Source organism: Haematobia irritans, chromosome 1 (genome assembly GCF_050003625.1).
Source record: "Haematobia irritans isolate KBUSLIRL chromosome 1, ASM5000362v1, whole genome shotgun sequence".
In the NCBI taxonomy this organism is placed as follows: domain Eukaryota; kingdom Metazoa; phylum Arthropoda; class Insecta; order Diptera; family Muscidae; genus Haematobia; species Haematobia irritans.
The window spans coordinates 52,104,740-52,117,845 of record NC_134397.1 but is presented as its reverse complement, the minus strand read 5'-3'; positions in this window follow the sequence as shown (position 1 = coordinate 52,117,845).

Genomic DNA, 13,106 nt, shown 5'->3' with positions numbered 1-13,106 from the left:
CTAATGCTATTGCCTAGATTTGTGGGTTTTCAATGATTTCGACTGCACTTAACATAAACTTTTTTTATTTATTCCAATATATGCAATATAGCTAGAATCGTTTAGAATCACTCTCGCGAATTTTCACCACTGTACCAGATAATATTCTCACATTTATAGATGAATGCATCGGCTCCCACATTAAGAAAGAAGGACGAAAATACAAAACAACCATAAACTCTAAAAACACGGGCTATAAACACCTCCAATTGTAGCACTCTAGAAATTTCAGTTGCCCTAACTATAGGCACAAGACAAAGGATTTTTGGAATTGGCGATGGAAGTAACACAAAGTCTCAAACATATGCTAAAGAAGGCATCCAATATAAAAGCATTGTATGCTTGCAAGAAACATGGAGAAATACTTCCTCAAAACCAGAAGGATATACGATTGTGTGAACTGACAATTGAACAATCAACACCACAAACTTTCCCCAGCAAAAGGAGTTTCATATGGATGCCATTGTTTGCTTCATTTATCCAGAAATATGGCTCTTTGTTCATTGCCGTTTTTTTTTCGTCTGCTTTCTGGAAGGTTTCTCTCTCCCACATTTATGTGGGAGAATAGTTATCCTATGGACTTTTTACCAATGATTGCCTTATGGTTTTCTATAGCAGGAGATGTTTGTCTATGGTCTCCTTTCTATATTGTGCTGTATTCTATAAGAAATTCTAAAGCAGACCATATAACTACAAAAGCATAGACTATGAAAGGACCAAAACAGTCTTTTGATTTTAATGGCCTTAGTAAGGAGTTGCGACTGCCAATTCCATGGCACACATTCACTTGCAGTAGTAAGTGAAACCACCCTGAGTAAACTAAAAACCACAAACCATTTACAAATAGTTTCACATTTAAATAAAAATGTTCTAGGTTTATTGCTATGCCTTTTTCTGCTTCCATTTAATCCTTGCTGTCGTTTTCATTTTTCTCCTTCTATATAGAGGGAAATTGCATTTGACGACTAACTTATGGATATACGAAGGGGGTAGACCTAAAGAAAATCAAACGAAATGTATTTAAAAAATGTAAATTGGCTTTATTTACAATATACAACAGATGTGCAATTGGTTTGAAATCATTTTTATAAACTAATTGCTGTTCGGCAAAATTACAAAAATGTTTATAAGATTTTTTGATTAAGAAAAGAGAAGTAAATGTGTAATTTTAAATCAGAAATGCAATTTAAATTCCATTGTATGAAATTAAGGCCTAAAACAAAAACAAGAATAGTTCGGCGAGAATAACTTCGACTAGGCCGAATCTGTTCAACGAAATTTTTGTGAAATTAATTCATTAGCATAATTTATGGTGGAAAATGGTAAAATTTTTGCACCACTAATCTCAAACAAAAATTTGTTCATATTGTAATCACATCCCAAATAAATATAATTACATACATTCCATAGAATCAAGTAGAATTCAGATGAACCGCCGATATGATTAAAAATTTCCAGATTATGGTCCGATTTGGCCACATATGGATATAAAATGAACAAGTAAGGAAAGTCTAAAGTCGGGCGGGGCCGACTATATTATACCCTGCACCACTTTGTAGATCTAAATTTTCGATACCATATCACATACGTCAAATGTGTTGGGGGCTATCTATAAAGGTTTGTCCCAAATACATACATTTAAATATCATTCGATCTGGACAGAATTTGATAGACTTTTACAAAATCTATAGACTCAAAATTTAAGTTGGCTAATGCACTAGGGTGGAACGCAATTTTAGTAAAAAATAAGGGAAACATTTAACTCTGAAGCAATTTTAAGGAAACTTCGCAAAAGTTTATTTATGATTTATCGCTCGATATATATGAAATAGAAGTTTTTGAAAATTAGAGTAATTTTTACAACTTTTCGACTAAGCAGTGGCGATTTTACAAGGAAAATTTTGATATTTTGACCATTTTTGTTGAAATCAGAAAAACATATATATGGGAACTATATCTAAATCTGAACCGATTTCAACCAAATTTGGCACGCATAGCTACAATGCTAATTCTACTCCCTGTTAACTAAATCGGAGCACAAAATTTTGCCAAAAGCTTATTTCTTTAGAAAATTTTGTACAAATTCTATTCCTATAGAAAATTTTGCCTCAATTTTATTTCCATAGAAAATTTTGTCAAAATGTTACTTCCAAAGAAAATTTTGTCATAATTTTATTTCCAAAGAAAATTTTGTCAAAATATTATTTTTATAGAAAATTTTTCAAAATTTTATTTCTATAGAAAATTTAGTAAAAATTTTATTTCTATAGAAAATTTTGTCGAAATGTTATTCCTGTAAACAATTTTGTCAAAGTTTTATTTATATATAAAATGTTTTCAACATTTTTTTCCTATAGCATATTTTGTCAAAATTTTATTCTATAGAAAATTTTTTCAACATATCCATAATAATTTTGTCAAAATTTTATTTCTACAGAAGTTTTGTCAAAATTTTATTTCTATAGAAAATGTTGTCAAAATTTTGTTATTATTTATTTATTTATTATTTAATTTATTATAATTACAAATTACAACAAACTTATTTATACGGGCACTAGCAACTAAAGAATATCGGCCTATTTTCAAAATTTTATTCTATAGAAAAATTTTTCAAAGTTTATTTTTTTTGAAAATGTTATATCCATTTTATTTCTTTACAAAATTTTGGCAAAATTTTATTTCTATGGTAAATTTTGCCAAAATTTTATTTCTATAGAAATTTTAACAAAATTTTATTTCTTAGAAATTTTGACAAAATTTTATTACTATAGAAATTTTGACAAAATTTTATTGCTATAGAAATTTTGACAAAATTTTATTTCTATAAAAATTTTGTCATAATTTTATTTCTATAAAAATTTTTGTCAAAATTTTATTTTTTTAGAAAATTTTATGCAAATTTTATTTCTATACAAAATTTTTTACAAATTTTATTTCTACAGCAAATTTTGCCAAAATTTTATTTCTGTAGAAAAATTTTCAAACTTTTATATTGGAAGCCACCTTTTTGCAATAGTTAGCATGCCCGCCCTGCATGCACAAGGTCGTGGGTTCGATTCCTGCTTCGACCGAACACCTAAAAAGTTTTTCAGCAGTGGATTATCCCACTTCAGTAATGCTGGTGACATTTCTGAGGGTTTCAAAACTTCTCTAAGTGGTTTCACTGCAATGTGGAACGCCGTTCGGACTCGGCTATAAAAAGGAGGTCATTGAGCTTACCATGGAATGGGGCAGCACTCAGTGATAAGAGAGAAGTTCACCAATGTGGTATCACAATGGACTGAATAGACTAAGTGAGCCTGATACATCGGGCTGTCACCAAACCTAACCTAACCTAACCTTCTGTAGAAAATTTATTCAAAAGTTTATTTGTTGTTTTTTTTTTATTTCAGCTCAAAACCGTGCATTCACTAAACTAGAAGTGTAGCTTAACCAACAGAGGAAATGAGTGTTTGTCAAATTTATTTGGGCAAAGCCCTATAGACTGCAAAATGGTTGGATGGACGCACTTTTCGGAATTACCACATTCCTCATCAGCATCCTCTACTTGCAGCAAAACTATCAACCAATTATCAGAATAAATTCAGGCAGTTAATTAAACCCAACAATGAACTACACTTGAAACTTCCAAAAAAAGGTTTTACATGACAGCCGGCTTATGCCGAAATAAATTCGTACAAGCATATTCATTCTTTTCCTTTGCCACCGTCAAATCATCGATTTTAGTGCAGTTGGCTGGGATTATTTATTAAAAAAAACAAGTACATACGGCCGTAGGTTTGGTAGGCCGAAGCTTATGTACCCTCCACCATAGATTGCCGATGGCAAGGTATCTTAAAACTTCCTAACACCGTAATATATACTACATAGTCCATACGTGGTATATATTAACCTAAAAAAGGCCGATTAAATACGTATATAATTAAGTTTAAAGTTTCTATAGAAATAAAATTTTGACAACATTTTCTATAGAAGTAAAATTTGGAAAAATTTTTCTATAGAAATAAAATTTGGATAAAATTTTCTATAGAAATAAAATTCTGACAAAATTTTCTATAGAAATAAAATTTTGATACAATTTAGAAATAAAATTTTGACAAAATGTTCTATAGAAATAAACTTTTTACAAAATTTTCTATAGAAATAAAATTTTGACAAAATTTTCTATAGAAATAACATTTTGACAATGTTTTCTATAAAAATAAAATTTTGGTAGATTATTTTTGGCTCGAGTGGCAACCATGATTATGAACCGATATGGACCAATTTTTGTGTAATTGGGGATCGGCTATATATAACTATAGACCGATATGGATCAATTTTGGCATGGTTATTAGCGGCCTTATACTACCACCACGTTGCAAATTCCAACCGGATCGGATGAATTTTGCTCCTCCAAGAGGCTCCGGGGATCAAATCTGGGGATCGGCTTATATGAGGGCTATACATAATTATGGACCGATATGGACCAATTCTTGCATTGTTGTTAGAGACCATATACTAACACCACGTACCCAATTTCAACCGGATCGGATAAAATTTGCTTCTCTTAGAGGCTCCGCAAGCCAAATCGGGGGATCGGTTTATATGGGGGCTATACATAATTATGGACCGATATGGACCAATTTTTGCATGGTTGTTAGAGACCACATACTAACACCATGTGCCAAATTTCAGCCGGATCGGATGAAATTTGCTTCTCTCTTAGAGCAATCGCAAGTCAAATTTGGGGGTCCGTTTATATGGGGGCTATACGTAAAAGTGGACCGATATGGCCCATTTTCAATACCGTCCGACCTACATCAATAACAACTACTTGTGCCAAGTTTCAAGTCGAGAGCTTGTTTCGTTCGGAAGTTAGCGTGATTTCAACAGACGGACGGACGGAGGGACACGCTCAGATCGACTCAGAATTTCACCACGACCCAGAATATATATACTTTATGGGGTCTTAGAGCAATGTTTCGATGTGTTACAAACGGAATGACAAAGTTAATATACCCCCATCCTATGGTGGAGGGTATAAAAATGTGCAAATTATTTTTCTTTTTATACCCACCACCATAGAATGGTGACGGGGGTATAATAAGTTTGTCATTCCGTTTGTAACACATCGAAATATCGATTTCCGACTATATAAAGTATATATATTCTTGATCAGGGAGAAATTCTAAAACGATATAACTATGTCCGTCTGTCCGTCTGTCTGTTGTAATCACGCTACAGTCTTCAATAATGAAGCAATCGTGCTGAAATTTTGCATAAACTCATCTTTTGCCTGCAGGCAGGTCAAGTTCGAAGATGGGCTATATCGGTCCAGATTTCGATATAGTCCCCATATAAACCGACCGCCCGATTTGGGGTCTTGGGCTTATAGAAATCGTTGTTTTTATCCAATTTGCCTGAAATTTGAAACCTAGAGGTATTTTATGACCATAAAGAGGTGTGCCAAAAATGGTGAGTATTGGTCTATATTTTGGTATAGCCCCCATATAGACCGATCTCCCGATTTTACTTCTTGGACTTATAGAAACCGCAGTTTTTATTCAATTTACCTGAAATTGGAAATCTAGAGGTACTGTAGGACCACAAATACGTGTGCCAAAAATTATGAGTATCGGTCCATATTTTGGTATGGTCCCCATATAAAACGACCTGCCGATTTGGGGTCTTGGGCTTATAGAAACCGTAGTTTTTATCCAATTTGTCTGAAATTGGAAATCTAGAAGTATTGTGGGACTACAAAGAGGTGTGCCGAAAATGGTGAGTATCGGTCCATATTTTGGTATAGCCCCCATATAGACCGATTTTACTGTTTGGGCTTCTAGAATCCGTAGTTTTTACCCAATTTGCCTGAAATTGGAAATCTAGAGGTATTTTCGGGTCATAAAGAGGTGTGCCGAAAACGGTGAGTATCGGTCCATATTTTAGTATAGCCCCCATAAGAACGATCTCCCAATTTAACTCCTTGGGTTTCTAGAAACCGTAGTTTTTATCTGATTTGCCTGAAATCGTAGATATTTTGGTATTTCAGGCTCACAAAAACGTGTATCGGATTAAGTTTTTATCGGTCCATTTGGTAATGCCTCCATATAGACCGACTTCACTTCTTGAGGGTGTAGAAGGCGCACTGATCATGAAAATTGCTTGAAACTCAATGTAAAATTTCCAGATTTTACTTCTACAGATTTAAGATTTCAACGTTATTTTATAATTTTCTTGCACACTTACAAGAGATGTTGATTCCTCTAAAACTCAAACAAAAATGGTTCTTATAAATCCAGAATCTGATATAGTCCTCATAGGTGAAATCTTTAAATATATCTTCGGGAAGTGTCCTCAAGTCCTCAAGCTCTCCTGAAATTTCAAAGGAAACCCTAATATTTGGTTCATGGTGGTGGGTATTTAAGATTCGGCCCGGCCTGTATATACTTGTTCATTTTAGCCTGATACTAATTTACAATTAATTATTATTCGAGGTATATGGTAACAAAACGAAATAAAATAAGATTAAAGGATTTGTAGCTATATGAAAAGATTATGCACAGTGGGAGTAAAGATGATTCAATTTGTAAGAGGAAAATGCCCAAATGTTTTCTCCATCAGCAGTTAGCATAAAGGGCCCAAAATTGAGTTATCTATCCCAGACAAATCTATATATAGGCTGTGGACAAGTTCATTCATCCGAGCTGAAACATGTAACATACAATCTAGGCATGTATAGATTTGTATCTGGCATTTTCTTTTCAATGGTTCTATTAATCAAGTTCCTTAATCAAATTTGTCCATATAGCTCGAATAATAATTAATTGTAAATTAAGACTAATTCTATTTCTATAGAAAATTTTGTCAAAATAGTATTTTTAAAGAAAATTTTTGAAAATATTATTTCTATGGAAATTTTTGTAAAAATGTTATTTCTATAGAAAATTTTATTCCTGAAGAAAATTTTGCCAACATTTTATTTCTATAGAAAATTGTCAACATATTATTTCTGTAGAAATTTATTTATTTTTATAGAATTTTTGTTAAAAGTTTAGTTTTTCAGAAAATGTTGTCAAAATTTTATTTCTATTGAAAATTTGGTCTAAAGTTTGTTTATTTAGAAAATTATGTCCAAATTTTATTTCTATACAAAATTTTGTCCAAATTTTATTTCTATAAAAAATTTCGTCAAAATTTTATTTCTATAGTAAATTATATCATAAATAAATATGATATTTTATTACTATTCAATAGAAATTATATTTTATGTCTATACAAAAAAAATTCAAATTGATTTTAGAAAATGATGTCAAGCATAAATAAAATATACGACACCTATAATCTTCTTATCTCTACCATCGCATTTCCATTTCTGCCATAGTATTATCGATTGTAATACCTCCAAGGCCATTGCATATAATTGAAACCTACAAATGGAAATGAACCATCACAACATTTTACATTTATAATTCCATTATCAGAATTATTTCTCAAGAATTGAGAAACAAAAACAAAACAAAAGAAAATCACATTGACACAAGCCTCAGGCAGTAACATATGAAACAATTCAATTATCTTCAGCATTATAAGATTGTTTTACAATCCTGTTGAATACATTTGTATCTGCTAATTTTTTGTATGTGGGTGTTTTCCTTTTTTTATGCTTATAAAGAACAAAAAAATTTATATATTACTATACCAAGGAGAGGAAATAAAAATATACCAAATAAATTGCCTACTTGTCATTTTTTACAAAGGATGTAGGTAGGCATACATATACTTAAGTGTTGCTATTGCAAGTAGCATATTCGCATATAAATACAAGGACAATTCGCCACCCACAAATACTGTCATAAAGAGATTATATGTCAATGCTTGTTTAGGGCTGTCAGCGAAAAATGTGTTTATTGCCGATATGTTATTAATATATTATTATTTTTATCTATAATCTAGTAGACAACTCTACCTATACAACTCCCTCTCAGACTCCCACAATATGACGTCAAATTGAAAAATTGAAATGGTCGAGAGATATTTGCCGAAATATTTATTGCAGAAATATTATGGCATAAATTTTGGAAAATTTCCCTCCAACAAAATAAAGAATAAATAAAAACCCCTTTTTCCTTAATCGGAAATTGCACAATATACTTACACAAAGAGTAAATATATAGAATTTTATGGAGAATATATAGAATTTTATGTGGATTTATTAAAAGACGGTTAGGTCAGCCGATATATCAGGCTCACTTAGACTGTTAAGTCCATTGTGATACCACAGCGGTGAACTCCTCTATTATCAATGAGTGCTGCCGTGTTCTATGTTAAGTTCAATGACAAAGGACCTCCTTTTTATAGCCGAGTTCGAACGGCGTTCCACATTGCAGTGAAACCACTTAGAGAAGCTTTGAAACACTCAGAAATGTCAACAGCATTACTGAGGTGGGATAATCCAACGCCGTCAAAAATGTTCAACCATGCGTATACGTTACAGAATAACATTTGAGCAGCACAAAACGTATACGCCACCTTAGACAGCAGCTCTTTGATCGAGTATAGAATTGGCTGCCAAAATTTAAAACAAATTCCACCAAATTAAAAAAAAAAAAAAAAACTAAAAAAAGCAAGTATATACGGCCGTAAGTTCGGCCAGGTCTAAGCATATGTACCCTCCACCATGAATTGCGTAGAAACTTCTACTGAAGACTGTCGAATTACTTGGGTTGCGCTAACACTTGCCGATGGCAAGGTATCTTAAAACTTCCTAACACCGTCTTCTAAATTGTAAGTTAATCCATACGGGATATATATTAAACTAAAAAAGGCCGTTTAAATACGTATAAAATTATGTTTGACAAAATTGTTTATAGAAATAAAATTTTGACAAAAGTTTCTATAGAAATAAAATTTCGACAACGTTTTCTATAGAGAAAATTTGGACAAATTTTACTATAGAAATAAAATTTTGACAAAATGTTTCTATAGAAATAGAAGTTTGACAACATTTTTTATAGAAATAACATTTTGACAAAATTTTTTATAGAAATAATATTTTGACAAAATTTTCTATAGAACAAAAATTTTGACAAAATTTTCTATAGAAATAAAATGTTGGTTGATTATTTTTGGTTCGAGTGGCAACCATAATTATGAATCGATATGGACCAATTTTTGTGTGATTGGGAATAGGCTATATATAACTATAGACAGATATGGACCAAGTTTTGCACAGTTGTTAGAAACCATGTACTTACACCATGTACCAACTTTCAGCCGGATCGGATGAAATTTGCAAGCCAAATCTGGGGATCGGTCTATATTGGGGCTATATATAATTATGGACCGATCTGGACCAATTTTCGCACAGTTGTTAGAGCCCATATGCTTACACCATGTACCAAATATCAGCCGGATCGGATGAAATTTGCTTCTGTTAGAGGCTCCGCAAGCCAAATCTGGGGATCGGTTTATATGGGGCTATATATAATTATGGACCGATGTGGACCAATGTTTGCACGTTTTTTAAAGATCATATATTAGTGCTATGTACCAAATTTCAGCCAGATCGGATAAAGTTTGTTTCTCTTTGAGGCTCCGCAAGCCAAATCTGGGGATCGGTTTATACGGGGGCTATAAATAATTATAAACCGATTTGGACCAATTTTTGCATGGTTGCGAGAGACCATATACAAACACCATGTACCAAATTTCATTCGGATCGGATGAAATTTGCTTCTCTTAGAGCCTCCGCAAGCCAAATCTGGGGATCGGTTGATATGGGGACTATATATAATTATGGGCCGATGGGGACCAATTTTTGCGTGGTTCTTAGAGACCATATGCTAACACCATGTACCAAATTTCATTCGGATTGGATGAGGTTTCGCAAGCCAAATCAGGGGGCCGTTTATATGGGTGCTATACGTAAAAGTGGACCGATATGGCCCATTTTCAATACCATCCGACCTACATCAAAACAACTACTTGCGAACTACATCAATAACAACTACTTGCAACAAGTCGATAGCTTGTTTCGTTCGGAAGTTAGCGTGATTTCAACAGACGGACGGTGGGACGGACATGCTTATATTGGCTCAGAATTTCACCACGACCCAGAATATATGTACTTTTGGGGTTTTAGAGCAATATTTCGATGTGTTACATACGGAATGACAAAGTTAATATACCCCCATCCTATGGTGCACACAAAAAAATATTTTTCTGATTCAATCACGAAATTAATTGATCCAATTAATTTTTTAATTGAGATTTCTTCAAACACAGAAATGATAGTATCAATTAAAAAATTAATTGACAGTCAATTAAAAGATTAATTGATACTATTAATTTGTGATTGATTTTTATTTCAATTAAAAATATTGTTGAATCAATCAAATTTTTAATTGAATATTTTTTAAAACTCAATTAAGATTTTAATTGGAAAAATTTTCGTAATTTTTTTTTTCTGTGTGGAGGGTATAAAAGCGATACTAAAAACCGTATATGTATATACATACGAGGGTTGCTTTTTATCTTTCGGGATGGGACAACCTTAATGTTGCAATATGCCAACGGATACATCTAACGTAAATCTTGATATTTTTGAGGTTATAGTTACTCAGAAAATTTTGATATGCGAGAGCCATTTTTGTTGTTGACAGCAACTTAAGAGATTCATCTTGCCCATAAAATGGAATTAAATCGATTTTTTTACAATTTTCGATGTGGATTAACCCAACAACGATGCTAGGATGATCTTAAATGAATTGAAGCTCGGTGGTGAAGCTTCGTTACGGATCTATGGTAGGTGAATTCAACCGAAGTCGTAGTTCACATCAACAAGAATTTCGTGAAAGTTATCCAAAATCAGGTGTTGTACCGGATACCATTGATTCTGTGCGCGACTTGATATTATAAGATCGTCATGTGATCTATCGTGAGATTAAGATAACCTTAAGTATTAAAGGGAGCAGCATACACTAAATACTGCATGGACATTAAAACGTCAAAAGAAAGCGGTTGACACAATTCGTCAAATCTACCAAAGACTCACTTCTATTTATTCCCGTACGTAAAAATATACTTTCGACACCTGTAGAATGGGTTGATGCATTCAGAATGCATATTTTGGTGATATATCGATCAGACTAGCAAAAGGGCTTCGACAATTTGTTCAAATTCATTCAAATTGTGAATATTTTGAAAAACAATAAAGCGTTTTTCGATTATTAATATTTGGTTTTGTTCTCTGATCCTGAAATATAAAAGGCAACCCTCGTATATGGTTCAACGTTCGGATGGATTAAATATAGTAGATTCCTTTAAAAAAAAATCTTGTCCTTGCGTATTAATTGGATATACTATTTACAATTGAAAGATGCTCCCTCAAGAAAATTCTACCATGCGTATACGTTACGAAATAACATTTGAACAAAACGTATACGCCATGGCGTATGAGCCTCAAAACCACAAATGAACCAAGCTCCCAAATTGCGAATTTATATTATTATATGTCTTATTATTATTGTTTGTGAAGTGCTTGCAAAGATTTATGAAAGAATATGCTGCTACTCTTGAACGGAAATTGGGCCAATGATAGATCCAAGCCCTTCGATTAACCATAACTTTAATTTGGCGACTTTTTATACCCTCCACCATAGAATGGGGGTATATTAACTTTGTCATTCCCGTTGTAACACATCGAAATATTGCTCTTAGACCCCATAAAGTATATATATTCTGGGTCGTGGTGAATTTCTGAGTTGATCTGAGCATGTCCGTCCGTCTGTTGAAATCACGATAACTTCCGAACGAAACAGGCTATCTATTTGAAACTTGACATAAGTAGTTGTGATTAATGTAGGTCAGATGGTATTGCAAATGGGCCATATCGGACAACTTTTACGTATAGCTCCCATATAAACCGATCCCCAGATATGACCTCCGGAGCCTCTTGGAGAAGCAAAATTCATCCCATCCGGTTGAAATTTGGTACGTGGTGTTAGTATATGGTCTCTAACAACCGTGCAATAATTGGTCCATTTCGGTCCATAATTATATATAGCCCCCATATAATCCGACCCCCAGATTTGGCTTGCGGAGAGAAGCAAATTTCATCCGATACGGCTGAAATTTGGTACTTGGTGTTAGTTCGGACGATATGGACTAATATGTTTTCACAAGCCAGAGTTTTATCCCAAGTTGTTTGAAATTTTGCACTAAAATTACAAGTAGTCGTTTAGTCAAGTATGCCAAATTTTATTGAAATCGGTTCAGATTCAGATATAGGTTAGGTTATGTGGCAGCCCGATGTATCAGGCTCACTTAGACTATTCAGTCCATTGTGATACCACAGTGGTGAACTTCGTTCTTATCATTGAGTGCTGCCCGATTCCATGTTAAACTCAATGACAAGGGACCTCCTTTTTATAGCCGAGTCCGAACGGCGTTCTACATTCTAGTGAAACCACTTAGAGAAGCTTTGAAACCCTCAGAAATGTCACCAGCATTACTGAAGTAAGATAATCCACCGCTGAAAAACTTTTTGGTGTTCGGTCGTAGCAGGAATCGAACCCACGACCTTATGTATGCATGGCGGGCATGGTAACCATTGCACCACGGTGGCTCCCTAGATTTAGATATAGCTCCATATATATAGCGTTCGCCCGAATTACACTCATATTACAACAGAGGCCAATTTTTTACTCCGATTTAGTTAAAATTTTGCACAGAGAATAGAATTAGCATTGTAGCTATACGTGCCAAATTTGGTTGAAATCGGTTCAGATTTAGATATAGCTCCCATATATATGTTTTCCGATTTCGACAAAAAGGGTCAAAATACCAATATTTTTCTTGTAAAATCGCCACTGCTTAGTCGAAAAGTTGTAAATATGACTCAAATTTTCCTAAACTTCTAGTACATATATATCGAGCGATAAATCATAAATAAACTTTTGTGAAGTTTCCTTAAAATTGCTTCAGATTTAAATGTTTCCCATATTTTTTATTTTTATACCTTTCACCACTACTTTGGTACAGGATATAATAAGTTTGTGCATTTGTATGTAACTCCGAAAAGG